Below are 27,578 nucleotides of genomic sequence, written 5' to 3'. Positions count from 1 at the left end.
TATGCAGGGCAATGTATGAACGGTCAGTAGCACTGGCTGTTCCGACACCTGCAGCTATCGATTTCGACAGCAGCAGGTGTTTTTGCCCATACATCACAGCCAGGAGCAGCGCTGTCTGTGGCTGTGGCGGCTACCAGCTCCGGGCTGCATCTGAGATCTCACACATGCATACTGGAGCCGGCTGCGGGAGACACAGCCTATCACCCTACGCTAATACACTGTGTGCTCTAGCAGCAATCGCTGGATGGGGGGGCATCTGAGATGTGGATACATCCCAGCGCTGCTGATTCCTGCTTTGCCTTGGTAAAGAAGCGAAGCAGTAAGCATTACACCCGTATGATATGTGCAGTTATAATTCATTCACCCTTTGTTTCCTAGCCAGGAGCCACAGTGGCCAGAGCTAACAGTAGGCATGATTGTACACATATTGGTCAAAGACCACTTCACCACAGGGCACGGACAATTATGCAATATATGGTAACTAACTATAAGATGTAGAGGACAATGCAAAAACTTCCTCTAATAATCGCCAGTAACATGTCAGAGTCTCCTGGCCACAACTGCCAAGTGTTTTATTGCTACAAATACAAGATGTAACGGCCTGCGGCTTTTCAATTCACTAGAAATGCAGCACTAAATGTTGCCAAACAACAGAGGCGCATCCAGTGTCGGACTGGGTCATGAGGGGCCCACCGTGGAATGAAGTGGTATGGTGCCATGTTTAGGGGTGTGGCTGATCTCCAGAGGGTAGATGAGGAGTAGGGCCCACAGGCAGTAGGGCCCACTGGTGGTTTCTCCTGTACCCCTGTGGGCCAGTCCAACCCTAGGCGCATCAGGGTGGCGAAATAGCGGCAAATGCCTGAGCTGCCAGAGAGTGCAAACAGGTATGCTATGACCAATCAGAGTACGCCCATGCATTTTTATGAAAATGAGCGTCTCTAAGCTGTCATTGTTCTATATGTCAAGCCAGGATGTGAATGGTACAGTATTTGGAAAGATGAACATGCATGTGGATCTTAGTGATTAATAAAGCAAAAAGCATAGTGTGGGCATGTGTTCATATAAATAAATTACTTTTTCATTCAGCGTGTGTATACTGTCATTTTTAAAATATTTTTGTAGAGATGCCCTGGAACTTGTGGTTCTCCAAATAGCAGCTTGTCCTGGCAGCCAATAGATTGGACATGACGTGGATTGCTGGGGCCTGCAGTGCAGTAGTAAATTAAAAAATGTTTTCTATTATTATTAACCATTATTATTACTCCAATAACCAAAGTCCGGGTGCGTTGAGATGAGACCTAATACACTGGGCTCTTTTTTTTTTTTTTTTTGCTGGTCTGACGATCCCCTTAGTAAATACAGCTCTGTGCTGACTGATCTAGGACTGGCACTATGAAGAGCACACCCCATGATGTGTGTCCTCAATGCTTTAGTGCTGTTTTTTTAATTATTTATTTCTCTAACGTCCTAGTGGATGCTGGGGACTCCGTAAGGACCATGGGGAATAGCGGGCTCCGCAGGAGACTGGGCACTCTAAAGAAAGATTTAGTACTATCTGGTGTGCACTGGCTCCTCCCTCTATGCCCCTCCTCCAGACCTCAGTTAGAATCTGTGCCCGGCCGAGCTGGGTGCTCCTAGTGGGCTCTCCTGAGCTTGCTAGAAAAGAAAGTATTTTGTTAGGTTTTTTGTTTTCAGAGAGCTTCTGCTGGCAACAGACTCTCTGCTACGAGGGACTGAGGGGAGAGAAGCAAACATACTCACGGCAGATAGGTAGCGCTTCTTAGGCTACTAGACACCATTAGCTCCAGAGGGATCGAACACAGGTACCTAACCTTGATCGTCCGTTCCCGGAGCCGCGCCGCCGTCCCCCTCGCAGAGCCAGAAGAACAGAAGCAGCAGAAGCATGAAGACATCGAAATCGGCGGCTGAAGACTCCTGTCTTCACTTAAGGTAGCGCACAGCACTGCAGCTGTGCGCCATTGCTCCCACAGCACACCGCACACTCCGGTCACTGTAGGGTGCAGGGCGCAGGGGGGGGCACCCTGGGCAGCAATTAAGTACCTTTTTTGGCAAAAAGAGACATATATACAGTCTGGGACTGTATATATGCCAGAGCCCCCGCCATTTTTTATACATTAAAGCGGGACAGAAGCCCGCCGCTGAGGGGGCAGGGCCTTCTTCCTCAGCACACCAGCGCCATTTTCTCTTCACAGCTCCGCTGGAAGGACGCTCCCCAGGCTCTCCCCTGCAGTATACAGGTGCATTAGAGGGTTAAAAAGAGAGGGGGGGGGGCACATAAATTTAGGCGCAGTATATATATATATATTAACAGCAGCTACAGGGTAAACACTAAGGTACTGTGTAATCCCTGGGTTATATAGCGCTGGGGTGTGTGCTGGCATACTCTCTCTCTGTCTCCCCAAAAGCCTTTTGTGGGGTCCTGTCCTCAGTCAGAGCATTCCCTGTGTGTGTGCTGTGTCGGTACGCCTGTGTCGACATGTTTGATGAGGAAGGATACGTGGAGGCAGAACAAGTGCAGCTGAGTGTGGTGTCGCCGCCGACAGTGCCGACACCTGATTGGATGGATATGTGGAAGGTGTTAAATGATAATGTAAACTCCTTGCATAACAGATTGGATAAAACTGTAACCGGGGGACAGGCAGGGTCTCAACCCATGCCTGCTCCTGCAGCGCAGAGGCCGTCAGGGTCCCAAAAGCACACACTATCCCAGATAGTTGACACAGATGTCGACACGGAATCTGACTCCAGTGTCGATGACGATGAGGCAAAGTTGCAGCCTAAAATGACTAAAGCCATCCGCTACATGATCGTAGCTATGAAGGATGTATTACACATTTCTGAGGAAAATCCTGTCCCTGACAAGAGGATTTATATGTATGGGGAGAAAAAGCATGAAGTGACTTTTCCCCCTTCCCATGAATTAAATGAATTATGTGAAAAAGCGTGGGATTCCCCTGACAGGAAGGTGATATTTTCCAAGAGATTACTCATAGCGTATCCTTTCCCGCCAACGGACAGGTTACGCTGGGAATCCTCCCCTAGGGTAGACAAGGCGCTGACACGCTTGTCTAAGAAGGTGGCCCTGCCGTCTCCGGATACGGCCGCCCTAAAGGATCCTGCAGATAGAAAGCAGGAAGCTATCCTGAAGTCAGTTTATACACATTCTGGCACTCTGCTGAGGCCAGCAATTGCTTCGGCCTGGATGTGTAGTGCGGTAGCTGCATGGACGGATTCTCTGTCTGAGGAGTTAGATACCCTGGACAGGGACACTGTTCTACTGACCCTGGCACATATCAAGGACGCGGTCCTATATATGCGGGATGCCCAGAGGGACATTTGCCTGCTGGGCTCTAGAGTTAACGCTATGTCCATTTCTGCCAGAAGGGTCCTGTGGACTCGGCAATGGACAGGGGATACCGACTCTAAAAAACACATGGAGGTTTTACCTTATAAGGGTGAGGAATTGTTTGGGGACGGTCTCTCGGACCTAGTTTCCACAGCTACGGCTGGGAAGTCAAATTTCTTACCTTATGTCCCTCCACAACCAAAGAAAGCACCGTATTACCAAATGCAGTCCTTTCGTTCTCAGAGGAGCAAGAAGGTCAGAGGTGCGTCCTTTCTTGCCAGAGGCAGGGGTAGAGGGAAAAAAGCTGCACCACGCAGCTAGTTCCCAGGAACAAAAGTCTTCCCCGGCTTCCACTAAATCCACCGCATGACGCTGGGGCTCCACAGGCGGAGCCAGGAGTTGTGGGGGCGCGTCTCTGACATTTCAGCCACCAGTGGGTTCGCTCACAGGTGGATCCTTGGGCTATACAAATTGTGTCTCAGGGATACAAGCTGGAATTCGAGATGATGCCCCCTCACCGTTACCTAAAATCGGCCTTACCAACGTCCCCCATGGGAATTTAAAATCCCTGAACATTTATCTGAAGAAATTCAAGTTCAAAATGGAATCGCTCAGAGCGGTCATTGCAAGCCTCGAGGAAGGGGATTTTATGGTGTCTCTGGACATCAAGGATGCTTACTTGCATGTCCCCATTTATCCGCCTCATCAGGAGTACCTCAGGTTTGTGGTACAGGACTGTCATTACCAATTCCAGACGTTGCCGTTTGGCCTGTCCACGGCACCGAGAGTGTTTACCAAGGTGATGGCGAAGATGATGGTGCTCCTTCAGAAGCAGGGGGTTACAATTATCCCATACTTGGACGATCTCATAAAGGCGAGGTCCAGGGAGCAGTTGCTGATCAGTGTAGCACACTCTCAGGAAGTGTTGCGTCAGCACGGCTGGATTCTGAACATTCCAAAGTCGCAGCTGATTCCTGCGACGCGTCTGCCCTTCCTGGGCATGATTCTGGACACAGACCAGAAGAAGGTGTTTCTCCCGGAGGAGAAGGCTCAGGAGCTCGTGACTCTGGTCAGAGACCTCCTAAAGCCAAAACAGGTGTCGGTGCATCGCTGCACGCGAGTCCTGGGAAAGATGGTGGCGTCATCCGAAGCCATTCCCTTCGGCAGGTTCCATGCGAGGATCTTTCAGTGGGATCTGCTGGACAAGTGGTCCGGATCGCATCTTCAGATGCATCGGATGATCACCCTGTCCCCCAGGGCCAGGGTGTCTCTTCTGTGGTGGCTACAAGGTGCTCACCTCCTCGAGGGCCGCAGATTCGGCATACAGGACTGGGTCCTGGTGACCACGGATGCAAGCCTCCGAGGGTGGGGGGCAGTCACTCAAGGAAGAAACTTCCAAGGGCTGTGGTCAAGTCAGGAGACTTGTCTGCACATCAATATCCTGGAACTAAGGGCCATATACAACGCCCTGAGTCAAGCGGAGCCTCTGCTTCGAAACCAACCAGTGCTGATTCAGTCAGACAACATCACGGCAGTGGCCCATGTGAACCGCCAGGGCGGCACAAGAAGCAGGGTGGCAATGGCAGAAGCCACCAGGATTCTTCGGTGGGCGGAGAATCACGTACTAGCACTGTCAGCAGTATTCATTCCGGGAGTGGACAACTGGGAAGCAGACTTCCTCAGCAGACACGACCTCCACCCGGGAGAGTGGGGACTTCATCAAGAAGTCTTCACGCAGATTGCAAATCGATGGGAACTGCCACAGGTAGACATGATGACGTCCCGTCTCAACAAAAAGCTAAAAAGATATTGCGCCAGGTCAAGGGACCCTCAGGCGATAGCTGTGGACGCACTAGTAACACCGTGGGTGTTCCAGTCGGTCTATGTGTTTCCTCCTCTTCCTCTCATACCAAAGGTGCTGAGAATTGTAAGAAAAAGAGGATTGAGAACAATACTCATTGTTCCGGATTGGCCAAGAAGGACTTGGTACCCGGAATTGCAAGAAATGCTCACAGAGGACCCGTGGCCTCTGCCTCTCAGACAGGACCTGTTACAACAAGGGCCCTGTCTGTTCCAAGACTTACCGCGGCTGCGTTTGACGGCATGGCGGTCGAACACCGGATCCTAGCAGAAAAGGGCATTCCAGAAGCAGTTATTCCTACGCTGATAAAGGCTAGGAAGGACGTGACAGCAAAACATTATCACCGTATATGGCGAAAATGTGTTGCTTGGTGTGAGGCCAGGAAGGCCCCTACAGAGGAATTCCAACTGGGTCGATTCCTGCACTTCCTACAGTCGGGTGTGACTTTGGGCCTTAAATTAGGGTCCATAAAGGTCCAGATTTCGGCCCTATCCATTTTCTTTCAAAAAGAAATGGCTTCACTGCCTGAGGTTCAGACGTTTGTTAAGGGAGTGCTGCATATTTAGCCTCCTTTTGTGCCACCAGTGGCACCTTGGGATCTTAACGTGGTATTGGCTTTCCTGAAATCCCACTGGTTTGAGCCACTTAAGACGGTGGAACTAAAGTATCTCACGTCGAAAGTGGTCATGCTGTTGGCCCTAGCCTCAGCTAGGCGTGTGTCAGAATTGGCGGCTTTGTCATGTAAAAGCCCCTATCTGGTTTTCCATATGGACAGGGCAGAATTGCGAACTCGTCCGCAGTTTCTGCCAAAGGTGGTGTCAGCTTTTCATCTGAACCAACCTATTGTGGTGCCTGCGGCTACTCGTGACTTGGAGGATTCCAAGTTGCTTGATGTAGTCAGGGCTTTGAAGATCTATGTTGCCAGGACAGCTGGAGTCAGGAAGACTGACTCGCTGTTTATTCTGTATGCATCCAACAAGCTGGGTGCTCCTGCTTCAAAGCAAACCATTGCTCGCTGGATCTGTAACACGATTCAGCAGGCTCATTCTGCGGCTGGATTGCCGCATCCAAAATCAGTAAAAGCCCATTCCACAAGGAAGGTGGGCTCTTCTTGGGCGGCTGCCCGAGGGCTCTCGGCATTACAGCTTTGCTGAGCTGCTACTTGGTCGGGTTCAAACACATTTGCAAAGTTCTACAAGTTTGATACCCTGGCTGAGGAGGACCTGGTGTTTGCCCATTCCGTGCTGCAGAGTCATCCGCACTCTCCCGCCCGTTTGGGAGCTTTGGTATAATCCCCATGGTCCTTACAGAGTCCCCAGCATCCACTAGGACGTTAGAGAAAATAAGAATTTACTCACCGGTATTTCTATTTCTCGTAGTCCGTAGTGGATGCTGGGCGCCCGTCCCTAGTGCGGACTTTCTGCAATACGTGTATATAGTTTTTGCTTAATAAAGGGTTATGTTATGTTGGCATCCATTGGTTGATGCTCTGTTGTTTGTTCATACTGTTAACTGGGTAAGTTTATCACAAGTTATACGGTGTGATTGGTGTGGCTGGTATGAGTCTTACCCTGGATTCCAAAATCCTTTCCTTGTAATGTCAGCTCTTCCGGGCACAGTTTCCTTAACTGAGGTCTGGAGGAGGGGCATAGAGGGAGGAGCCAGTGCACACCAGATAGTACTAAATCTTTCTTTAGAGTGCCCAGTCTCCTGCGGAGCCCGCTATTCCCCATGGTCCTTACGGAGTCCCCAGCATACACTACGGACTGCGAGAAATAGAATTACCGGTGAGTAAATTCTTATTTTTAAAGACATTGTCCAAAACAGCCTGAAAGCGAAGTTTGGGTTTCAACCCGACACACATTACCATCACATTCAGGACTCCCGAAAAAAAAAAAAAAAAAATTTGATATATATATATATATATATATATATACATACATACAGGAATCTACCGCACTCGTCATTCCAGAGAATCCAGCACTCTCCTCGGTAACCTCATTCACTTCAAAAGTTTAATACATAACTGGATAAATAATGTGGTTTTAGTTCATGAATTGTACAATGCACTTAAGCTTGCAGCCCACATAATGGGACCCCATTTCACTATAGTGAGAGCACCCCATGATGCGTGTCCTCAATGTATTAGCGCTGTTTTTTTATTATTTCTTTTAAAAACATTGTCCAAAACAGCCTCAACGCAAAGTTTGTGTTTCAACCTGACATTGCCATCAGATTAAGGTCTCCTGAAAAAAAAAAAAAAAAAATATATATATATATTTATTTTTTTTTAGGAGACCTTAATCTGATGGCAATGTCAGATTAGCCATAAATGGAACTATGTATATATATATATATATATATATATATACATAGTTCCATTTATGGCACTCACTGTTCCAGATAGCAGCCATGGTGCCTTCCTCAATAAATACATAAATACATACATACAGCAAATAGGTTCCCTGGGGTACCTTTTGCTCGGTACTCCTATAGCTTAGATAGAAACAAGCAGCTCTCCTCGGACTTTTCAACTTGGTGTATTTAGTAAGGAAAAAGCTTAACAACCAATCATCTCAACTAAAGTGCATAGTGTAAGACCACCAACGTTTCAACACCACTGGGGTGTTTTTTTTTAAATAACCAACAAACATTAAGCAGTGTCGAACTCGCCTAAATATGATCCCTTTACAGGTCTCTCCCCGCTGCGCCGTGACCGGAAGTTCGGAGCTCCTGCGTCAGCTGATCTCCTGGAGTTTACCATTACCTGGCAACCGCCAGCTACAGCGCTCCTTGACAGCGCAGACAGGAAGCATGAGTGAGACCTGGGGGGAAGTAAACAAATGTATTACAATACTGTATTCATTATCAAACATTAAAGTGCATAAGTGCTAAAGTTCATAAAAACAATGTGAAATAAAGGAATTAAAATATCAGTAAAGACAAAACTGACAAGGTCCAACTACTCCTGTATGGGGACACTTATCTGAAGTATATATATATATATATATATATATATATATATTCTATTAAATCCAAAAGTAGAGCAACTATGATATTCTAGCCTGCAGTTTGGTAAAAGCTATACTAGGCTAAAGACATAAAGGTAAGGTAAACAACAACAATGGGGTTACTAGTGCACTGGGAGACTATTTAGATCTAAACTGGCTCTATTCTACCGGACACAGAGAGGTGAGTCTCTAGGTTATAATGTCCAGTATGGTGTGGCTATAAAAAAAAGACATTCCACGCAATCTGTTCATTAAGCCCATTTGGTGTTAGGGCATTAAGGAGATAGATCCACTTTGTCTCCTTGTATGAAAGGACCCTCGATTGATCACCCCCTCCTTGCATTGGAGGCACATGGTTAATGACGGTGTACTTCAATTGGGACAATGAATGGTTCAAAGCTTTAAAGTGGCGGTCCACAGGCTGATCATTCTTCTTCCCTTCCAATGACGCCTTTATGGCCGATCTGTGGAGGGCCATGCGCTCCCTAAAGGTTCTGATTGTTTGCCCTATGTAGACAAAACCGCAAGGGCAAACGATTGCATATATTACAAATTGCGTGGTACACGTGAGATAGTGTTTGATGTCAGACTTAGGATGCCTGAATTTTCGGACCAGGCTCCATGAAATTACAGGTCTCACACTTTAAACATTTAAAGCAGCCCTTCCTGTGTGGACCCTGTGGCCTCTTAGTTACGTCCAATTTCACCACCAGATCTCGTAAATTGCGGCCTCTCTCATAGCTAGTATACAAAAAAAGTTGTGCTGATCTGCGCTCCCAATTAGTGCAGCTGGTTACCTGATCGGGTTACACCATACCCGGTACAAACATATAAAATAGGAAAGGTTCAGGTTACCTGCGCTATACAAAATGGTTTTATATATGTATAATATCCAAGAAATAATAGATTTAATTATAATATCCTACACCTTCTAATTGGAGATATAAATACCATTATATATACCAAAAATTAATACACAACTTATTCCCCACACAGTAAGTGTTTGGAGTGGGCAGATTAATAGATGTTATTGCTTCAATTCCCACTGTACTCTCTTGCCCACGATTTATATGTAATGTTAAATGTATAATTTAACGGAATGTCAGAGTGTTCTTCCAAACCAGATAAGCGCTTGAAATACTGCTTATACTTGATTTCTTTTTTCTCTTTGTGATTTGACATATGGGCAGACACTTACTTTAGTGTTCTCACCCGCAGTCATAGAAAGGTATCTTTTTCCACTGCACCAGATTTCTCAATAACGATGTATATAAAAGCAAACAAGACTTACATTTAAATTCAGTCCCGCGTGCTCCAAAAGGTTTCTTTAAAACTCCTCTCCTCTCAAGCGATACAGGAAACCCATGGATCCAACGATAAAATGGTTTATTAAACTACATATATAAAAAGTCCTGGTTCGCTGTTAAAAGTCACTAACAGAATGGTAGATGGGGCGCGCTCCACCCGGTCTCCGTACGTGCTGCAGATCACGATCGGTGTCGGGGAATCCCGATGTTAGAGGTCACTCGCGCTCTCCCCACAGTGGTTTCCACAGCTTCCAGGAATGACGGCCTCAACGCGTTTCAGATAATTCTTTATCCTTTTTCAAGAGTTGCCGTCCTAGCCATCCTCCCTGATATATATTCTATAGAGTTCCTGGTCATCTGACTCAAATTGTCCAATGATGAAAAACCTACACCCGGCTTCTTCAATCATTAATCAAGCACACTAGTTTAACACAAGGGCATCTATACTGATGGCTATTAAAACAAATACCTTCATACAATAATTTATACAATACTCAAAAAAGTGTTTAAGTTAATTATATACAATATTCATAAAATAAAAATGCACTAACATGCATTTATCTGACTAGATTATCTAACAGTCCATAATACAATTAATTAAAACTGATTACACCCACATACAATTAATTAAAACTGATTACACCCACCAAAACCCTTCTAAGTTATCAGAAGCCGGGGTTTTTTCACAAACAGACGAGAAAAAAAGACAAGAGAAAAAGTATCAGATATTTCATTATAAACAACATCCCTTCCCCAATAATACCATTAATTATAGGAACCATTTAGATTCAAATTCGATATTTAATCCATTGGGTGTTAAAGTTCTCATGTCATAAATGGTACGCATTTCAAGTTTTGCTAACGCTGCTTCCACATCTTTAGTGCGCCAGTTACATTTCCCTACTTTTATACCACAAAATGATTTTAGTTCTTTAATCTCACATCTATGTCTTTCCTTAAAATGTACCGACACACTATGATTTTCAAAGCCTTTTCTAATATTTCTGACATGTTCTGACAAACGTTCCTTTAACATTCTACCTGTGCGCCCAATATACTGGGTCCCACAGTTACACTCCAAAAGGTATACAATATTTTTACTATTACATGAAATGAAATCCCTGATTGGGTACTCGATATTTGTAATATTAGATTTGTAACTGGTCACCTTATTTGGGGTTTTACAGTTTTTGCACATTAGACATTGCCCACATCTATAGAAACCCTTAGAGGTAATTCTAGTCGTCATTTTTTGTATAGGCAAGGCGCTTTTCACCAATTTTGACCGCAAATTTTCTGCTCTTCTGTATACAAATTTAGGGCGGTCTGTAATATATTTTTTCAGAAGGGGGTCTCTCATGAGGATCCCCCAGTGTTTTTTTATGATTTTTTCCACTTGATGGTACTGTGAAGAGTAGGATGTAATAAATAAAACCTCTTTATTTTGGCTACATTTACCAAATCCCAGAAAAGTCAAAGAAAGAAGAGAGGTTGTAGAGCAGGCAAACATACAAAATCACGTTTAAAAAAGCTAAATGAATCTCCCACAGTAAATGACTTGGGGATTCAAGATCATAAGGAAACACATACTAATCAGGTAGATTCCGGTAAAACCCGAATCTTCAATCTAAGTAAATATATACTTACTAAGGATGAACAGTCTTTGCTGGAGAGGGGCCTAAAATTTGCCCCATCGAACAAAACTGATGAATTTGAAACATTCATTGATTTAGAAAGATTCATTAGAAAATTATCCCTCAAACGTTTTTTTGAAGATCAAGATCACTCTGATATCCCACAACCAGATTTAAATATAAAAATATTTCGTAAAAAATCAAAAAATTTTCCCAAACATAAAAAAGGATGCTTCGTGGAAGCATTCGAATCTCTAGTGAAAGAAGATCTTGGTCGTACTAAATTCACACCAAAAAGAACCCCAAATTTAACACGAGGGGAAAGAACGGCCATCAATACCCTTAAAAAGAACACTGAAATCATCATTAAACCGGCCGATAAGGGGGGGGGGGGGAGTGGTTATCCTTAATCGGGACGATTACCATCAAGAGGTCCTAAGACAGTTAGCTAATAAGGACACTTACAAGAAATTACGGGGAGATCCCACGAATAATATCCAAAAGAAACTTGAAGTTTTTTTGTCATTATATACCACTGTGGAAGTTCTTACTGAGGAAGAAGCAGGCTTTATATTACTGGACAAACCAGCTGTCCCAGTGATATACATGTTGCCCAAAATACATAAAAATAAGGATAAACCACCAGGCCGCCCAATAGTGGCAGGGGTTAATTCGATTACATCGAACCTTTCTTGTTTCCTTGATCATAAAATTCAACCTATGGTGCATCTCACAAAATCCTATATTAAAGATACCATTACTGTAATTAAGAAATTGGAAGAAATAACATGGTTACCACACTATACATTGGTGACGGCTGACGTCACCTCACTATACACGGCTATTCAGCATACATTAGGATTGGAGGCAATAAAATATCATTTAAATAAACATCAAGTTAATAATAAGGAACAAGAATTCATTATGGAAGGTATTGCCTTTATTTTGAATAATAATTTTATTTGGTATGAGGGCGACTTTTTCTTACAGACTTCCGGAACTGCGATGGGCACAAGGCTGGCACCCAGCTATGCCAATCTTTTTATGGCACATTGGGAGGACCTATGTGTGTGGGCAGGACACCAATGGGGTGCCAGCCTTGTGTCCTGGTTTCGGTATGTGGATGATATTATGTTCATATGGGGGGGTACGGAGGCAGCCCTGCAAGAGTTCTGTTCATTTTTGAACTCGAACGACAGACATATAGAATTAACATTTGTTATAAGTAAAATAGAAATACATTTTTTGGATCTGACAATTTTTCCTGAAGGTGACAAATTGGGCACTAAGAATTACTCTAAATCGACGGATTGTAACTCATATATCGATTCCAATAGCAACCACCATGCTAATTGGATTAGAAGTATACCTAATAGTCAATTTCAGAGACTTAGAAGGAATTGCTCTAAATTGGAAACTTATGAAGAACAGGCTAATATTATGGAAGAACAATTTCGTAGTAAAGGCTTTGAATTAGAGACAATCAGAGAGGCCAGACAAAAATGCTCTGAGATGAATAGGCACAGTTTATTAAATGGGCATAATAGAAGGAAGAATAAATGTAGCCAAAATAAAGAGGTTTTATTTATTACATCCTTCTCTTCACAGTACCATCAAGTGGAAAAAATCATAAAAAACACTGGGGGATCCTCATGAGAGACCCCCTTCTGAAAAAATATATTACAGACCGCCCTAAATTTGTATACAGAAGAGCAGAAAATTTGCGGTCAAAATTGGTGAAAAGCGCCTTGCCTATACAAAAAATGACGACTAGAATTACCTCTAAGGGTTTCTATAGATGTGGGCAATGTCTAATGTGCAAAAACTGTAAAACTCCAAATAAGGTGACCAGTTACAAATCTAATATTACAAATATCGAGTACCCAATCAGGGATTTCATTTCATGTAATAGTAAAAATATTGTATACCTTTTGGAGTGTAACTGTGGGACCCAGTATATTGGGCGCACAGGTAGAATGTTAAAGGAACGTTTGTCAGAACATGTCAGAAATATTAGAAAAGGCTTTGAAAATCATAGTGTGTCGGTACATTTTAAGGAAAAACATAGATGTGAGAAATCGTTTTGTGGTATAAAAGTAGGGAAATGTAACTGGCGCACTAAAGATGTGGAAGCAGCGTTAGCAAAACTTGAAATGCGTACCATTTATGACATGAGAACTTTAACACCCAATGGATTAAATATCGAATTTGAATCTAAATGGATCCTATAATTAATGGTATTATTGGGGAAGGGATGTTGTTTATAATGAAATATCTGATACTTTTTCTCTTGTCTTTTTTTCTCGTCTGTTTGTGAAAAAAACCCGGCTTCTGATAACTTAGAAGGGTTTTGGTGGGTGTAATCAGTTTTAATTAATTGTATTATGGACTGTTAGATAATCTAGTCAGATAAATGCATGTTAGTGCATTTTTATTTTATGAATATTGTATATAATTAACTTAAACACTTTTTTGAGTATTGTATAAATTATTGTATGAAGGTATTTGTTTTAATAGCCATCAGTATAGATGCCCTTGTGTTAAACTAGTGTGCTTGATTAATGATTGAAGAAGCCGGGTGTAGGTTTTTCATCATTGGACAATTTGAGTCAGATGACCAGGAACTCTATAGAATATATATCAGGGAGGATGGCTAGGACGGCAACTCTTGAAAAAGGATAAAGAATTATCTGAAACGCGTTGAGGCCGTCATTCCTGGAAGCTGTGGAAACCACTGTGGGGAGAGCGCGAGTGACCTCTAACATCGGGATTCCCCGACACCGATCGTGATCTGCAGCACGTACGGAGACCGGGTGGAGCGCGCCCCATCTACCATTCTGTTAGTGACTTTTAACAGCGAACCAGGACTTTTTATATATGTAGTTTAATAAACCATTTTATCGTTGGATCCATGGGTTTCCTGTATCGCTTGAGAGGAGAGGAGTTTTAAAGAAACCTTTTGGAGCACGCGGGACTGAATTTAAATGTAAGTCTTGTTTGCTTTTATATACATCGTTATTGAGAAATCCGGTGCAGTGGAAAAAGATACCTTTCTATGACTGCGGGTGAGAACACTAAAGTAAGTGTCTGCCCATATGTCAAATCACAAAGAGAAAAAAGAAATCAAGTATAAGCAGTATTTCAAGCGCTTATCTGGTTTGGAAGAACACTCTGACATTCCGTTAAATTATACATTTAACATTACATATAAATCGTGGGCTAGAGAGTACAGTGGGAATTGAAGCAATAACATCTATTAATCTGCCCACTCCAAACACTTATTGTGTGGGGAATAAGTTGTGTATTAATTTTTGGTATATATAATGGTATTTATATCTCCAATTAGAAGGTGTAGGATATTATAATTAAATCTATTATTTCTTGGATATTATACATATATAAAACCATTTTGTATAGCGCAGGTAACCTGAACCTTTCCTATTTTATATCTCTCATAGCTAGGCATGATCCTTTTGCCTTTAAACTAGTAGAAGAAGGGGCCGTAGTAACTATAGGCCATAAGGCCTTGGTAGCCCTAGGTAAAACTAGGCTTGCTGTACTAAACTCTGTAATCAATGGGATTCTGTTATCTTGTTTATCTGGTATCCGGACTCCAGGTCGACACACCTTAGGTCGACACCAATTGGTCGACACACCTTAGGTCGACATGGACAAAAGGTCGACATGAATTTTTCACTTTTTTCATTTTTTGAACTTTTTCATACTTTACGATCCACGTGGACTACGATTGGGAACGGTAATCTGTGCCAAGCGCAGTGGTAGCAGAGCGAGGCACCTTGTCCGAAGCATGGCGAGTGTAGCGAGCCATGCGAGGGGACGCGGTGCACTAATTGGGGTTCCCGGTCACTCTACGAAGAAAACAACACCAAAAAAAATAAAACTCATGTCGACCTTTTTCCATGTCGTACTTGTTCATGTCGACCTTTTGTCAATGTCGACCAAGGTGTGTCGACCTTTTTGGTGTCGACCTGAAGTCCCAGACCCGTTTATCCCTCTGGGCAGGAACTAGTAAGTTCTACCCTGGGGTATTAAGTACCTCCTCCTTCAGCTCCAACAGGGTCTTGTTCCGGTATCCCCTCTGCACAAATTTAGACACAACGACATCCAGCGCAGGCTCTACCCTTTCTTGGACGCTGGTTATACGAGCCGCTCTAATTAATTGGGATTTGGGCAAGCCTCTCTTAAGGGCAGACTATTGTGGAGCTGGAGTGTGTTCCTGTCCGTCGGTTTGTCATACACATCAGTGGTGATATGGTTATCTCTTATAGTAATACACACATCCAGAAAATTTATTTGCGTATGGCTCAACGTTGAAGTTAGCTTGATAGGGGTATCCTTGCAATTAATGGACTCCAGTATGTCTGTAAGCCCACTCTCAGCTACGGACCAGAATAGTAATAAGTCATCAATATAGCGCCTGTATAGGAGAATGTTATCTCTGATCTTAGACTGTGAGAAGAAGGATTATTTCTCAAGGAGACCTTGCTTCCGGTCAGGTGTGCAAAAGTGACGAACCCGGAAACCGGGCGGCGGCGTGACAGGGGCGGCTGGAGACGCACTGGATCAGGTATTTATGTGTGTATTTTGCACTGTACACTTGTGGCTTGTCCTGACGACGGGATCCCCGGACCCCGAAACGTTGACCAATATCAATTAAATTGCATCATTCTTTGCACCTACTAACGAGTCTCCAGAGTGCCGCCTTGTAAATACATTACATAGAGAGTTAGCCTAGACTGTCAGGAGGGCACCGGAGCAAGTTTACTGCAGAACCCATGCGGTGAGAGTGCCGGACCCAGCCGGAATATTGGACTCGGTGATGCCTACAGCGGTACAGTGTCTCGGTAGTCAAGGCACCCAGTGGTTTTCACTTATCAATGACAGGACTCCTCCAGCACTTTTTATTGCACTGACACTTTATTTCACAAATTGTATTGCACGAATTGCACTTTATATGCACAAGGCACAGAAGCAAGCCAATTTGTGTCTGTGACTGCACCTGTTCCGGTTAATGTGACGGTCGGCCTTTCAGCCTTTGGGATGGTTAATTACGCAGGGGATTCTGAGGAGGCTGCCTCCTATTTTTTACAGTGTGAAAACTTTGATACATTAAGTTTCTCAGAAGCAGAACAGAAATTATTCTGTATACTGACCCTGTATTCAGTGCATCCAACGAAATCACTAATGAGGAGCTTTACAGGGGATTTATTTAAATTAAAAAAGAGAGAGGTCAATTTCCTATTCCATGGGAGGACACTGTCTCATTACCATAGGGCGAAGCAGATTCCCCGGGGCTTCCGGATTCATAACATGCCCACAATAGGAAGATACAGCATCCCGTTCTGTAAGCGTTGGATATCTGTGTTAAACAAATGCTCCATGGATCTAATGCTTCTGGTTATAGAAGAATCCAAGAGAGAATTTAATATCACTAAAGAGAATATCAGTAAATTTGAAGTAAAGCATTTGGCCAGCTTGTCCGCTGATACAACTACCAAGTGGCTTGACAAATTGACGATGCAAGAAGAACAATACCAGAAGGATTTAATCAAATACAAAAGAGACAAATTCAATCGAGTCCAACAAGACTACCTTCAACATAAGGTCTATGCTTGGTTGGGAACAAATACACAGAAACAGTATCCAGGCAACAGAACATCATACAGAAACAGAAAAAGAGATGTAGCCCAATTCTCCAGCACCTCAGCCAGTGAGAATGAAGATACTCAAATGGGTCCATTGGGAGAGATACAACAGAATGGCCTTTTAGGGCTACGTACCAGTGCAGGGTTAAGCGGCAGAAGACCAAACCCATGAGGCGGGGGGGGCAAATGAGGTGCAGGGAGAGGAGCCAAATCCAAAAGGAAGCCTCCCAGAGGGATGCGCAGTTGATCTTTAATTTATCCTCTAAACCCCTTTATTTATTTATTACCAGTTATTTATATAGCGCATACATATTCCGCAGCGCTTTACAGAGAATACACATCAACCATTCACATCAGTCCCTGCCCCAGTGGAGCTTACAATCTATAATCCCTACCACATGTAAACACACGTACATTCACGCAAGGGTTATTTTTTTTGTTGGGATCCAATTAACCTACCAGTATATTTTTGGATTGTGGGAGGAAACCGGAGTACCCAGAGGAAACCCACGCAAGTATGGGGAGAATATACAAACTCCACACAGTTAGAGCCATGGTGGGAATTGAATCCATGACCTCAGTGCTGTGAGGCGGTAATGCTAACCATTACACCATCCGTACTGACCATGTCGACTTAATGACTGTCGACCTAAGCAGTGTCGACCTAACGACCCAGGCAAAGTTTAGAGAGAGCTTGTCCAGGGCATGTAGATGCATTTTGACAGCTACTTCCACTAGCACACAGATGCAGCCAATGCTGAATATAGGCAAAAATCAGCATTTATCTCCACACAATGGGGGTCATTCCGAGTTGTTCGCTCGTTGCCGATTTTCGCTATACTGCGATTATCCGCTAACTGCGCATGCGCAATGTTCGCAGAGCGCATGCGCTTAGTTAATTTACACAAAAGTTAGGTATTTTACTCACGGCATAACAAAGCTTTTTCATCACTGTGGTGATCGTAGTGTGATTGACAGGAAGTGGGTGTTTCTGGGCGGAAACTAGACGTTTTATTGGAGTGTGCGGAAAAACGCAGGCGTTCGAGATCCAAAACGCGGGAGTGTCTGGAGAAACGGGGGAGTGGCTGGGCGAACGCTGGGTGTGTTTGTGACGTCAAACCAGGAACGAAAAGGACTGAGCTGGTCGCAATGGCTGAGTAAGTCTGGAGCTACTCAGAAACTGCGGGGTAATCGTTACGAGAAAATTAGCAAAGCTTTCGTTCGCAATTCTGCTATGCTAAGATACACTCCCAGTAGGCGGCGGCTTAGCATGTGCAATGCTGCTAAAAGCAGCTAGCGAGCGAACAACTCGGAATCACCCCCAATGTCTGCAACTTGGAATCAACCCATGACCTCAGTGCTGTGAGGCAGTAATGCTAATCATTACAGCATCCATACTACCCCTTTCATCTGATTCCATTAGAGGGCTTAGTAAAGGTTTATCATATGTACCTACACACTCTCCAGATGAGATCCAATGGAAAATTGACACGTATAGATTACAACAAAATGTAAAACTTAAAGAATTCTTTGGAAAGAACCCTAAGTCAGCTATAACAACAGAAAATAAAGGAGTTCCAGATGCTCTAAAAAGAGTGAAACCTAAATCATCTTTTGAACCCATTTCCACAAATCCATCTATTACAACTTTTCTTTGGATGTTAGAAAATGCTCCTCAGCATTATCCTAAAAAAGTTCACTTAAATTTTTCCAGGGAGGAACACCAGGCATTACGAGAATGGAAAGAAAGACAGGACATTGTGATTAGAGGAGCCGATAAAGGCGGAGCTATTGTGGTGATGGATAAGGATAAATATAAAAGCGTGTGAGAGACTATTGGGGGACATTTTCACATATATCCTGTCAGGTGACCCCACTGTCAGGTACCAAAAGGAACTTGATAAGATTCTGACAGATTCTTTTAGAGAGAATATCATCACTCTAGAAGGGATATTCAATTGGCAGCGATAACGGACTTTTCGCACGAAAAGACCGGTTTTTCACGCAAAAAAAATGACTTTTCCCGCAAAACGCAATTACAGCCTATTCAATTTTCCGGGAAAATTATCGGTGATCATTTTTTCACAAATTTCACTTCACCTACTCTGAGCAGGTGAAAAGTTGGGAAAAGTCACTATTTTAAGGTAAAAATGTTGGATATCGTACAGAACTCCTGGGACACCCCCCTTAATGACTAATTAGGCATGTTGAAGTTTTTAATTATTTTTAATTGGCCAATAATGACATGTCATTTTTGGGGTGAAAAAGTACGAAGTGATGGAAATTGGGGTTCAAGGTATGGGAAAGGTATATTGGGGTGCTTTATGAGTGGGACAGGTGTTTTTAGGCTTGCAGGTGGGAGTAATCGGTCTGTTTCCACTTTTTTTAAAGTACCCTAAAATGACCCAAATATATACTTATACCCATTTTCATGTACCCCAAATTTAATGAGAGCATTTATTTGACACAAAAAAACTTGCTTTCTATCATTTTTTTGCATTTAAAAAAAAAATGCATAAAACAGCCATTTCACACAATTTAAGTCCCCAAAAACTCTCTAATGTGATCTCTAATACACTTCTCTTCTGTTTTCCTATGTTAGTTTAGCATTTTTAGGGGTACAGGCTGATTTCCCCATTTTCACCTACACTTTTCACTGCAACAATTTTCACGTGAAACCTGTTTGGAATTAAATAGGTCGAAAAATGGGAGCGCGGACGAAAAATTGCCGCGAATTTGTGGATAATTGAATACCCCACTAGGTGTGCATAAAGTCTTATCTAAGACACATCCTGTTGTTCACTTGTTTTATGTAATTCCTAAGTTACATAAGGATGCACAGAACCCACCTGGCAGACCGATCATCTCTGCCAGGGGGTCTCTTTGTGAGACATTAGCTATTTATTCAGATGCATTCTTGCAATTTTGCATCCAGAATACACAAACTCACCTGAAAAATACCACGTCTTTGTTAAGCAAATTCTCCAGTATAGATAGGGTTCCCTCTGGCACTGTATTGGCTACATAGTTCAGTGCCGTACTTAGGCATTTTAGCGCTGTGTGCAAGAAATTACATTGGCGCCCCCCCCCCCCCATGTAAGACAGGGGCAGTGCGCGCCGTAGACGCGTGAAAAATATATAGGGGTGTGGCTTCATGGGGAAGGGGCGTGGCCACAAAATAATAGCAATTCATACTATGGTGCACAGTAGTCTCCATTATTCAAATTACGCTGCACAGCAGCGCCACTACACCAGGTAGAGACCCTTTTATACATTACAGCAGACAGCATCCCCCTTTTTACACATTACGGCAGCTAGTCCCCCTTTTTACACATTGCGGCAGTCAGTCCCCCTTTTTACACATTGCGGCATGCAGTCCCCCTTTTTACACATTACGGCAGCCAGTCCCCCTTTTTACACATTGCGGCAGCCAGTCCCCCTTTTTACACATTGCGGCAGCCAGTCCCCCTTTTTACACATTGCGGCAGGCAGTCCCCCTCCCCCTTTTTACACATTGCGGCAGCCAGTCCCCCTTTTTACACATTGCGGCAGCCAGTCCCCCTTTTTACACATTATGGCAGCCAGTCCCCCTTTTTACACATTGCGGCAGGCAGTCCCCCTTTTTACACATTGCGGCAGGCAGTCCCCCTTTTTACACATTGTGGCAGGCAGTCCCCCTTTTTACACATTGCGGCAGCCAGTCCCCCTTTTTACACATTGCGGCAGGCAGTCCCGCTCCCCCTTTTTACACATTGCGGCAGCCAGTCCCTCTTTTTACACATTGCGGCAGCCAGTCCCCCTTTTTACACATTGCGGTAGGCAGTCCCCCTTTTTACACATTACGGCAGCCAGTCCCCCTTTTTACACATTGTGGCAGGCAGTCCCCCTTTTTACACATTGCGGCAGGCAGTCCCCCTTTTTACACATTGCGGCAGCCAGGCCCCCTTTTTACACATTATGGCAGACGGTGTCCCAGAGAGAGAGAGAGAGAGAGAGAGAGAGAGAGAAAGAAAGAGAGATACTTACCATCTGGCAGTCAGGCTCCTCGTGCAGCTCCCTCGGTGCAGGCAGGTGAGAAGGAGGAGGAGGGAGGGGGACTGGAGCCGCAGCAGCGCTATTTCATTGGTAGTAAGCGCCGCTGCAGCAGCCCCCTCTCCTTCCGTATTGGCTGCCTGGCGCTGCTGTGGATGCTGGGATGTGGTTCCTCCATCCCAGCATCCACAGCAGCGCTAGGCAGCCAATACGGAAGGAGAGGGGGCTGCTGCAGCGGCGCTTACTACCAATGAAATAGCGCTGCTGCGGCTCCAATCCCCCTCCCTCCTCCTTCTCCGCCGCCCAGCGCTGCTCTCCTCCTCAGTGCGGCGGCAGCGCACAGCGCAGACTTCAGAGGCGGCATGTAATGAGTCAATTTGACTCATTACATGCCGCTGACCGTGTGCCCTCAGGGCAACTGCGCTGTGTGCCAAGCCCACTTGGCACACACGTAGTTACGGCCCTGACATAGTTACATAGTCAGTGAGGTTTAAAAGAGGCAAATTGCTCATCGGGTTCAACCTGTATTCTGTGTTAATCTGTTCATATTATAATGTGCCTGCTGGAGTAATGGTTTAGTACCAATTGACAGCTATGAATTTTGCCACTCCCAGATAATTTAATGCCAATATGTTAAATGCTATAGCCCTGCATACATTTTCGAGATAGAAATTTGTCCAATCCATTTTTAAATGCATTTACAGAGTCTGCCATTACTAACTTCTCCGGCAGGGAGTTCCAAATCTTTATTGTCCTTACCGTGAAGAACCCTTTCCTATGTTGTGTACGGAATTTTCTCTCCTCTAGCCTCAGCGAGTGCCCACGTATTCTATACAGAGTTCTTTTAATAAACAAATACACTGCTAGCTCCTTGTAATAACCCTTTACATATTTGAAGATATTAATAATGTCTCCTCTTAGTCGCCTCTTTTCTTGTGTATACATATTTAACCTAGTAAGCCTTTCCTCGTACTCCAGTGTCTCTAACCCTTTAATCAATTTAGTAGCTATTCTTTGAACTATTTTTAGTTCCCCAATATCTTTTTTACAATACGGTGCCCAGAAGTGAACACAATATTCCAGGTGCGGACGTACCAATGATTTGTACAGCGGCAGGATTACATCCTCGTCCATTGTCTCCATGCCCCATTTAATGCACGCAAGCACTTTACTTGCCTTCTTTGCTGCAATTTAACATTGTGTACTGTTATTAAGCCTACCATCTATGAGCACCCCCAAATCTTTTTCCATCATAGTTACCCCTATATTTTCCCCATCTAGAGTATAGGATGCAAGTGTGTTTTTTGTCGCAAAATGCATAATTTTGCATTTTTCTATATTGAACCTCAATCTCCATTTAGACGCACAGGTTTGAAGTTAAATAAGTCATTCTGTAGAGACTCCACATCGCCTTCTGAATGAATTACCTTATACAGTTTAGTATCATCTGCAAAGATTGACACTGTGCTTTCCAGGTCTATTCCTAGATCATTGATAAATATAGTGAACAGCAGTGGGCCAAGAACGGACCCTTGTGGTATTCCACTGACTACTGGTGCCCAGCTGGAGAGCATCCCATTGACCACTACTCGTTGTACTCTGTTATCCAGCCAATTACTTATCCATCTACAAATAGTATATCCTAGGCCAAGTTCCTTATGATTGATGTATCTAGTTTATACACTTGTTTTCCCCATGAATTGGGATTACAAGCGGTAAGATTACTTATTAGTAACAATTCTTTTTACAAAGGTCCAGAGATCAATTTATTTTTGGCACTGTTAGAGTTTACATTAACTCACTATTATTTTGTTCATGATAATGGTTTCTATCTACAGGCCACCGGGTATGCCATGGGGTCTTGTGTGGCACCGGCATTTGCCAACACATTTATGTAGGAGGTGGAAAAGAATCTCTTCTTGTGTAATACTGTAGTAGCACAGCATTTGTTTATATATTTAAGATATATAGATGATCTGCTTTTATTTTGGACTGGGCCTAAACAAATGCTTATTGATACTATTGGATCACACAATAATTCCAATAGTCCGGTGAAATTAACCATGGTGATAGACAACAGAGAGGTGAATTTTTTATATGCCAAAAGCACGGATCGGAACACCGTATTAAGATACGATAGTTTCCATCCAAGGGCAACCATTTGTGGGTTGCCCTATTTGCAAATGCTGAGGGTATGTAGAATTAATAGTAATCCCACAATGCGTGACCGGCAACTTGAGGAGATGGTACATACATTTCAGGACAGAGGGTATCCAACACCCTTAGAACAGGCACATAATAAAGCATTAAGTAAACCCAGGCACACCCTCTTACAAACCAGGGACAGTAGTGCCAAAGATAATGTCTTACCTTGGGTTAACCAATATAATACTACTAGTAATTACACCAGTATACATGCCAAAGAGTTGTGGCCCATTATACAATCAGACCGGGATCTGTGGATGTTTAAAAACACTAAGCTATTGTCTAGCTATACCCGCAGTGCCAATATTAAAAGCATAGTTGTCAAAAAAAAAACTTGAAGTGTCACATTTTTTAAAACAAAGGAAAGGGTGCTATAAATGTGGCTGTACCACATGTAATTTCCTCATTCCGGGAGATTCCTTTAAGCACCCGTACTTGGGTAAAAAATAAACATCAGAGTGGCAGTTACCTGTAATTCTAAATTTGTGGTATATTTACTATCATGTCCTTGTGGACAACACTACATAGGAAAGACAGAATGTACTTTAAAAGTACGGATGACACAACGCCGGTCAGCCATAACGGCGGCCTTAGCTACAGACACTAGTGAACAACCTGTGGCAAGGCATTTTCCTTAGCTATGCATAATTTGTCATCTCTGAGATACAGAATAATTGATCAGGCACCATATTCAGTAAAGGGGGAGACAGGGCCAAACGTTTGCTTCAGTTAGAAACCCGCTGGATTCTGTCTTTTGACACTCTTAGTCCTAGAGGACTTAATGAGACAGTGGGTATGAATTACTTTTTATAAGACTAGTAAGTTATAGTATGGATGAAAGAATTAATGTAAACAGGGAATATTATGTGATGCATGATTTACTAATGCGATTAAAGTAAGGGATGTAAGAAGATGTTATTTCACAATGTGAATTTTGCTACCATGCTACTGCATTATTAGTGAGTAGATAGCAAGTTGTATACTATCTATGAATTATTGTTTACATTCCCGAGGTGAGAATGCCGCCTTGCACATAACTTAATGAACATCTTTTAATATAATGTCTATGTCCACTTTTGGTATGGTAACAGAGTTTTTTCAACAAACACTTGTTTTATATATTTATATATATATATATATATATATATATATATATATACAGGTGTGTGTGTGTATATATATATTAGTGATGTGCACCGGAAATTTTTCGGGTTTTGTGTTTTGGTTTTGGGTTCGGTTCCGCGGCCGTGTTTTGGGTTCGAACGCGTTTTGGCAAAACCTCACCGAATTTTTTTTGTCGGATTCGGGTGTGTTTTGGATTCGGGTGTTTTTTTCAAAAAACCCTAAAAAACAGCTTAAATCATAGAATTTGGGGTCATTTTGATCCCATAGTATTATTAACCTCAATAACCATAATTTCCACTCATTTCTAGTCTATTCTGAACACCTCACACCTCACAATATTGTTTTTAGTCCTAAAATTTGCACCGAGGTCGCTGGATGGCTAAGCTAAGCGACACAAGTGGCCGACACAAACACCTGGCCCATCTAGGAGTGGCACTGCAGTGTCAGGCAGGATGGCCCTTCAAAAAAATACTCCCCAAACAGCACATGACGCAAAGAAAAAAAGAGGTGCAATGAGGTAGCTGTGTGACTAAGCTCAGCGACCCAAGTGGCCGACACAAACACCTGGCCCATCTAGGAGTGGCACTGCAGTGTCAAACAGGATGGCCCTTCAAAAAAATACTCCCCAAACAGCACATGACGCAAAGAAAAAAAGAGGCGCAATGAGGTAGCTGTGTGACTAAGCTAAGCGACCCTAGTGGCCGACACAAACACCTGGCCCATCTAGGAGTGTCACTGCAGTGTCACGCAGGATGGCCCTTCAAAAAAATACTCCCCAAACAGCAAATGACGCAAAGAAAAAAAGAGGCGCAATGAGGTAGCTGTGTGACTAAGCTAAGCGACCCTAGTGGCCGACACAAACACCTGGCCCATCTAGGAGTGGCACTGCAGTGTCACGCAGGATGGCACTTCAAAAAAATACTCCTCAAACAGCACATGACGCAAAGAAAAAAAGAGGTGCAATGAGGTAGCTGTGTGACTAAGCTCAGCGACCCAAGTGGCCGACACAAACACCTGGCCCATCTAGGAGTGGCACTGCAGTGTCAGGCAGGATGGCCCTTCAAAAAAATACTCCCCAAACAGCACATGACGCAAAGAAAAAAAGAGGCGCAATGAGGTAGCTGTGTGACTAAGCTAAGCGACCCTAGTGGCCAACACAAACACCTGGCCCAACTAGGAGTGTCACGCAGGATGGCCCTTCAAAAAAATACTCCCCAAACAGCACATGACGCAAAGAAAAAAAGAGGCGCAATGAGGTAGCTGTGTGACTAAGCTAAGCGACCCTAGTGGCCGACACAAACACCTGGCCCATCTAGGAGTGGCACTGCAGTGTCAGGCAGGATGGCCCTTCAAAAAAATACTCCCCAAACAGCACATGACGCAAAGAAAAAAAGAGGCGCAATGAGGTAGCTGTGTGATGACTAAGCTAAGCGACCCTAGTGGCCGACACAAACACCTGGCCCATCTAGGAGTGTCACTGCAGTGTCACGCAGGATGGCCCTTCAAAAAAATACTCCCCAAACAGCACATGACGCAAAGAAAAATGAAAGAAAAAAGAGGTGCAAGATGGAATTGTCCTTGGGCCCTCCCACCCACCCTTATGTTGTATAAACAGGACATGCACACTTTAACGAACCCATCATTTCAGCGACAGGGTCTGCCACACGACTGTGACTGAAATGACTGGTTGGTTTGGGCCCCCACCAAAAAAGAAGCAAACAATCTCTCCTTGCACAAACTGGCTCTACAGAGGCAAGATGTCCACCTCATCATCATCGTCCGATTCATCACCCCTTTCACTGTGTACATCCCCCTCCTCACAGATTATTAATTTGTCCCCACTGGAATCCACCATCTCAGGTCCCCGTGTACTTTCTGGAGGCAATTGCTGCTGGTGAATGTCTCCATGGAGGAATTGATTATAATTAATTTTAATGAACATCATCTTCTCCACATTTTCTGGAAGTAACCTCGTACGCCGATTGCTGACAAGGTGAGCGGCGGCACTAAACACTCTTTCGGAGTACACACTGGAGGGAGGGCAACTTAGGTAGAATAAAGCCAGTTTGTGCAAGGGCCTCCAAATTGCCTCTTTTTCCTGCCAGTATACGTACGGACTGTCTGACGTGCCTATTTGGATGCGGTCACTCATATAATCCTCCACCATTCTTTCAATGGTGAGAGAATCATATGCAGTGACAGTAGACGACATGTCAGTAATCGTTGGCAGGTCCTTCAGTCCGGACCAGATGTCAGCATCAGCAGTCGCTCCAGACTGCCCTGCATCACCGCCAGCGGGTGGGCTCGGAATTCGTAGCCTTTTCCTCGCACCCCCAGTTGCGGGAGAATGTGAAGGAGGAGATGTTGACGGGTCGCGTTCCGCTTGACTTGACAATTTTCTCACCAGCAGGTCTTTGAACCTCTGCAGACTTGTGTCTGCCGGAAAGAGAGATCCAACGTAGGTTTTAAATCTAGGATCGAGCACGGTGGCCAAAATGTAGTGCTCTGATTTCAACAGATTGACCACCTGTGAATCCTGGTTAAGCGAATGAAGGGCTCCATCCACAAGTCCCACATGCCTAGCGGAATCGCTCTGTTTTAGCTCCTCCTTCAATGCCTCCAGCTTCTTCTGCAAAAGCCTGATGAGGGGAATGACCTGACTCAGGCTGGCAGTGTCTGAACTGACTTCACGTGTGGCAAGTTCAAAAGGTTGCAGAACCTTGCACAACGTTGAAATCATTCTCCACTGCGCTTGAGACAGGTGCATTCCACCTCCTTTGCCTATATCGTGGGCAGATGTAAAGGCTTGAATGGCCTTTTGCTGCTCCTCCATCCTCTGAAGCATATAGAGGGTTGAATTCCACCTCGTTACCACCTCTTGCTTCAGATGATGGCAGGGCAGGTTCAGGTGTTTTTGGTGGTGCTCCAGTCTTCTGTACGTGGTGCCTGTACGCCGAAAGTGGCCCGCAATTTTTCTGGCCACCGACAGCATCTCTTACACGCCCCTGTCGTTTTTTTAAATAATTCTGCACCACCAAATTCAAGGTATATGTAAAACATGGGACGTGCTGGAATTTGCCCAGATGTAATGCACGCACAATATTGCTGGCGTTGTCCGATGCCACAAATCCCCAGGAGAGTCCAATTGGGGTAAGCCATTCTGCGATGACCTTCCTCAGTTGCCGTAAGAGGTTTTCAGCTGTGTGCGTATTCTGGAAACCGGTGATACAAAGCGTAGCCTGCCTAGGAACGAGTTGGCATTTGCGAGATGCTGCTACTGGTGCCGCCGCTGCTGTTCTTGCAGCGGGAGGCAATACATCTACCCAGTGGGCTGTCACAGTCATGTAGTCCTGAGTCTGCCCTGCTCCAC

This window comes from Pseudophryne corroboree, chromosome 2, assembly GCF_028390025.1.
Source record: "Pseudophryne corroboree isolate aPseCor3 chromosome 2, aPseCor3.hap2, whole genome shotgun sequence".
In the NCBI taxonomy this organism is placed as follows: domain Eukaryota; kingdom Metazoa; phylum Chordata; class Amphibia; order Anura; family Myobatrachidae; genus Pseudophryne; species Pseudophryne corroboree.
This window is presented reverse-complemented; position numbering follows the sequence as displayed.